Source organism: Mastomys coucha, unplaced genomic scaffold (assembly GCF_008632895.1).
Source record: "Mastomys coucha isolate ucsf_1 unplaced genomic scaffold, UCSF_Mcou_1 pScaffold15, whole genome shotgun sequence".
Taxonomy (NCBI): Eukaryota; Metazoa; Chordata; class Mammalia; order Rodentia; family Muridae; genus Mastomys; species Mastomys coucha.
In genome coordinates this window covers 88,371,406-88,377,546 of record NW_022196897.1, presented here as the reverse complement: position 1 = coordinate 88,377,546, position 6,141 = coordinate 88,371,406, and the positions used below count along the sequence as shown (strand labels likewise).

At 43.6% G+C, this 6,141-nt stretch overlaps 1 long non-coding RNA gene across 1 annotated transcript in view; it reads left to right on the top strand.

Annotated features, from left to right (window-relative positions):
• The first annotated feature begins 4,654 nt into the window (after nt 1-4,654).
• The window catches only part of LOC116092257, a 2,158-nt gene continuing 671 nt past the window's right edge, over nt 4,655-6,141 (top strand). The window contains exon 1 of the long non-coding RNA XR_004119181.1: nt 4,655-4,804. This is a non-coding gene — a long non-coding RNA (uncharacterized LOC116092257). The remainder of the gene's footprint in view (nt 4,805-6,141) is intronic.

The following is a 6,141-nucleotide window of genomic DNA, read 5'->3' as shown; positions in this document are numbered from 1 at the left end:
CTTATTTTATTCTATTATTACTCCTTAGATGCCTGTTTCATTTCTAAGGAGAGACAGAAAGGGTGTGGATCCAGATGGGAGGCAAGGTGGGTAGAAACTGGGGTAAATAGAAGGGAAGACTATAATCAGAGTATATTGTATGAAAAAAATCTATTTTCAATTAAAAAACTAAAAAATAAAAAAATCATTGGTGACTGATTGGTATTTAAATAAATGATAAGACTGACAACATTTTCCCTGACCTGATTCCACCACTCTAATTCTGTACCTTACGTGAACTTGTTCTCACTAAATGAGTCAATCAATATGGGGGAGGGAAGGTTAATGGATTACAACAACTTTTTTTTTCTTTTAGTTTAAAATCTTCCTAACAACAGTGTTAAAAAAGCAAAACAAGACAAATAAACACAACTCCAGTTAGGTATGGAGTTTCCCAGCACTCAGTAGCCTGAGGTAGGCAGATCTTTGTGAATTTGAGACCAGCCTGGTCTATACAGCAAGTTCCAGGCCTGTAAGAGAGCTATACAATGAAATATTGTCTCCGGAAATATAATACTACTAAATACTACTACTGCTGCTGCTGCTGCTGCTGCTGCTGCTGCTGCTGCTACTACTACTACTACTATACTACTAAATGAAACCAAACCAAACCAAACCAACTTTCTTTTTTCTGATAAAATCACCAGCTTTCGCACCCTTCTTTATTGCTGAGCAAGGTGAAACCGTGGATCCAGCAGTAATCCTGGGATCAGAGGGTGGGGACATTCAAACTTCATTGTTCCATAGCTGTCAAAGGTTTATCTAACACCCTTGGTATCTCTGGCTCCATTCTAGGCACTGCAGATAGAGCAGTGGAAAGAGAGAAGACTCGCAATGGGGTTTACATTTTAGTAGAAAATAAATGGACTGGAAATGTTTAAGACTGTTTTGGACATCATGATGTTTTGACATTTTTTAAAAAAGGCTCTCCAAGCCAGGAAGATAGCAGAAAGTCCTGCCTGGAACAAGCCTTTGATATGCAAATTGGCTAACCTAGAGCCACTTCTCTGTTTTGTCCCAGCACCCCTGTACCTTTAGTCATCCCAGGGTTAGACACCAGGCCAACCAGGAACAATCCAATAACTTAGAGCTTGCTGAATTATGCAAACTAGTTAATCTTGAAGTCTTTGCCCTGCCAGCCTGCCATAAAGGGCAGTCCCTAGGTTTTTCCTGACTCCTCTGCCCTCTGACCACCCTGTATTTTCCCACAGCCCCAGGTAATGTGCTGAGTCTGTGAGTATAGTAAATCTACTTTTCTGAACCTGATGTGTGTTTCTTCTTATGTCTGAACCTAACTGATCATCACAGAGAAGAGATTGGAATATTACAGTGTACCGCAAGGACACAGTAAAAGAATCTTCACACCAGCAGTGGCAGTGTCGGGCAGGGGGTCCAGTGGTAATACTTTGCTCTGTATGGATGGTGAATGGAGCACATGTCACCCCAAGGTGAAGCTCGAAGGAAAAGATGAGTGAACAGGACAGTACCTGGGAGGACAGCCAGGAAGCAGGTGTGTCAGGAAGGGGAGCCAAGAAGACATTGGTGGGAAGTGAAGTCAGAGGGAATGGCCCAGGCAAGTCACCAGAGGCTGTGAGGCTTGGCTCTTCCTCAGAGTACTGTGGAAGGCCCTGGGTGTGTATGTATATGTGGAAGGGGGTGTGCTAATGGAAAGAATGTCATGCTGTGACTTCAGTTTAAGTCAAATAGGCTGCATGGAAAAAATTCACAGGAGGTAAGTGAAGATGCAAGATGACCAGTTAGGAAGTCAAGAAACGATGAGTGAATCCGATGTCTTGACTGCTGCTGTGGAGATGGTGAGAACCAGATGGATTTTATGTCACTGATGAAATCAGATTTACTGTTGGGAAGCGGGCTGTGAGTCAAAGTGAGGTGGCAAGGTTTGGCCTGAGCAGCTCAAAGAATGGAGTTCTTGTCAACTGAGACGTGGGAGAGCAGGTGTCACAGGAGCTTCTGAAGTGCTGTTAGCATGGGTTAGGATGGATGTCTGTTAGGTATCCAGAACAGGTATGATAAAGGGGGCAGGTGAAGGTGATGAAGCAGGAGTTTGAAAGTCAGGCTGAAGACGTGCATTTGGGAGTTGGTGTTGACCGTCTTGAGACTGGATGAGGTCACCTTGGGAGGAGACAAACGGAGATAAGAGAAGCTCTCCAAAGAAGGGTCCTCTGAGACCAGCCCTGCCCTCGAGCCTGCTTCCACAGCAGGAAGTAGATATACTGATGGTAGAGGAGTTGGCTTCAAGGCTGGCTTTGCTCCAGGTGGCTGGCTTGTTCCAGGTGTAAAGATGACTGAGGTAATATCCTGTCTCCAAAGTTGGATGTCAGTGGAAACCAAACCTTCTGTGAGCGCCATAAGCAAAACTCCTGAGTTACTCTCTTATCTCTGTCCCCAGCTCAGCTGGGATTTGAGCTATCGACCTGCAAGGGACCACTCTAGGACTGGCTCTGCCAGCGCCATAGCTTCCTCCCATGGCTTTTGGTCTAGTGCAGGGCATTCCATTCTCCTGGTAGAGCATTCTCTTTGGACAAGCAGGGCATCCTTCCCATAGTGAGCTGTGGCTGAGAGCTGGAACCTGGAGAGGTAACTGTTTCATACATTTTACTCATTAGCTGAAAATCTCTTAATGTTTTCCATTCTCCTTCCAATGAGTCATCAAATGAATAGAGCCCCTGCTCAAAACTTAATCAGAACCACACAGGATTTTATGGCTTGAACAAAAAGAAGAAATGTAAGGACAGGCTCCAAGGCTGATCTTTATATGTCCACAGCTAGATGGCAAGGGGGAATGATGACCTTGAAAGGCTTCCGAAGTTGTTCTCTTAGCTTTTCTGTGAACACACAGACACACACACACACACACACACATACACACACACACATACACACATACACACACACAGGGAGGGAGGGAAGGGGAGGGGGAGGGAGGTGGGGAGAGAGAGAGAGAGAGAGGGAGCAGAGGAATGAAGCCAACAGAGATGGGATTAATTATCCTAAACTTCCAGTTCCTCAGCCCACCTTTCAGGGGACACCATCATTTCCCCCCCCTAAATGGTCATTGTTTGTGACATCATTGTGAGTGAGTTTTCATTCTTTTATGAGACTCTTTCATACCCATTTGTTCCCTTTGTGGAATGGGAGCAGTGATCATACACAACTCTCCCATGACCTTCAAGTTCTGAGTTGTGTGGAATCCACACAACTAAAGGCCCTCTTACCACCCCCATCTTCCCAGGCCTTAGGAATCTACTCTAGTTTGCCTTTTAGGTGTGAAAGTGGCCCAAGAATATCACACTGAAAGGCAGTGTCCATTTACTTTAGGAGAGGACTCCTCTCGAGTTATCAATGGGAGCCTGGCATATAGCAACAGAAAAAAGTAGGGATCTTGGGGCTAGGGGAAGATGGCTCAGTTGTTTGAGTGCCTGCTGCACCAACATGAAGTCTTGAGTTCAGATCCCCAGGATCTTCATAAACACTGTGGCACTTGCATGGTGGGCCTGTATCCCTTGTTCTAGGCAGAAACCGGAAGCAGGCAGCTCTCTGGTGTTTGCTGGCCAGACTCAGTCTAGCCAACTGAGATTCAAAAGAGAGCCTAGCTCAATAAATACAACGAAGAGAAATTGAAGACACCTGTAGTTGTTCTCTCTTTTTTTGTACACAAACATACAAAGACACACATGCACGCACATATACATAGACACACAGACACACACAGAGACACACACACACACACACACACACACACACACACACACACACACACACACACGAGAGTTTAAGATCCCTGGAGAGATGGAAAAAAGAAAATTTTCCTTTCAACCAAGTTCCTAGAACGTTCAAAAATAAATTACAGCTCAGTCTCTGCTTCTTGTGGCTGAGAAGGCAGCTACTGTAGTTGCTGATGCTGCACACAGTGATAGAAATGAACAGAAATGGCGCCTTGCTCTCCCCATGATGATGTCGAGGAACTTCAATAAGACTCTTCACAGGCAATTATTAAAAGCAGTATTTTCAAAGCAACAAAAAGAAATTTAATGGAAATCCTAAGATATATGTCTGCAATAAATGCCCATAGATATAAAAAAGCAGCTTTTTCTTTTGACAGACAGTTGTGATGACATTGTCAGCTCTGGGTGTCTGTTCTATCCTAGATATTTTGCTTTCTCTATTTAAGATAAGAAGCTTATTTATCTAAGATTTTAATCAATTGATTTATTTATTAAATACCAACATTAGTTATTTTTTTTTTGTCATTACTAGGAAAAAATACCCTAGGAAAACAGCTTAGGCTCCCAGTTTAAGGTTTCAGTCCACCATGGGAGGGAAGGCATGGTGACCCGAGTTCAAGCAGCTGATCACATTGCAGCTGCAGTCAGGATGCAGAGAGAGAGGAACGCGTGTGCTCAGCTTGCTTTCTCTTTTTCATCCAGTCTAGGACCTCTGCCCACTGGTGCAGGTCACAGTCAGGGCGGCCTTTCTCAATTCAACTAATCTAATCTCGAAGCTACCTCACAAATATGCCTAGAACCTTGTTGCCATGGTGACTCTCTGTCCTGTCACGAGTACAGTCATTATTAATCATCACAATCCCTTTTCATCAAATGACTCCCAGATCCCAGGTCTGGTGCTTCGTGTTTCACATGAAATGATGAACAAGGCACATGAGTCTTCTACAGTAGCAGCAGCAGGAACAGCAAACAAGCCAGCAGATCCATCGGCTCATGGGAAACTTGTTAAGCGCTATGAGGTACTGTCGGGCTGCCAGCCCAGAGGGCGAGTCTTCATGAACTGCGGGCTAAACATAGAAGTAAAAAGCAAGTTGCATTTTTTACAGCTTACTTTTATTTCTGACTTAGGAAATGGTTTTTGGAGAGTCACAGCAGGATTTTTAGAAACAAGATTGCTTGTCTCCTGGGTTAGGACATTAGCAACATCCATGACCTCATGAAAGCAGCTCACATCTCCTAAAATGCTTTTCAAGTGATGTAGTTTTGCCTCTCTGAAGAAATAAATTAAAGGAACGGCCCAATTGCCCCAGAACTACCACCTACCAAACAGCTGTTTTCACTTGTGCGGGCCCACTTTGCAGGGGCTTGTAATGTCTAGGAATGTCTTTGTGACATAGTTGAGAAAATAGTTTAAAAGTCACTGTGGGGCTCTTGATTGTGGGAAAAGTAGATCACACCTTCTCCCCAAGAGGAATGATGTATTGAGGTCCACAGACAACGTGGGCCGATCCTTGTCCTTCTTAAGCTGCGTCCACAGGCTCACAGAATGCAGCCCACACCAGAATCCTATGATTTGACAGCTTGTCTAATTGGATCACAGGCCACAAATCTTACATGGCATCTCAGACATCTGGTCATTTTCCTGGCTTTTGGACATTTCTGACTGATATTCCAACAGCGGAAACTCATGTATTTACCCAGCTTCCCAATCTGACCTCACGTGGTCAGTCAGAATTGTAAACGTGACAAAACCTCTCTTCATTGTAGCTGCACCAGTTGGACCTGGACACCCCATGGTCACTTAGTCTGTGCATTTTGAATGGTTGTTGGTCTTTGTAGAAGCCTCCATATGCTTCAAGGAGAACCCCAAAGCCTTTATAATGAGGACTGAGATCTACACTTATCAGTGTGTACATAAAAGTCATGCTAAATGGACTTGGTAGGTTGTGATTATACATGTACATATGTGTATATATTTAGTAGTAATTATAGAAGATGTCCCAAACTTAATAGGGAGTAGGGGGAACACAGGAAGAGTTGGGGAACAGGGAGGAATAGATATGAAGTAAATACAGTACTCAGGTATAACATTCTCAAAATAAAAAAGACAATTTTTCTTTTTTGGTTTTTGAGACAGGGTTTCTCTGTATAGCCCTGGCTGTCCTAAAAAAGACAATTTAAATTAGAAAAAAATCTCTTCAAAGATGTCATCTGAACTTGACCTCACTTAGATTGACAGTGAGTCTATACATTGCCTCTGTGGAACCTTTAAGCTGATTTTTATAGTAAACCAGAGTAAGAAAGCCAAGAAACCCAAACTGAAACTTTCTTTTGTTAGAGGAATAGGCTGGTCTCT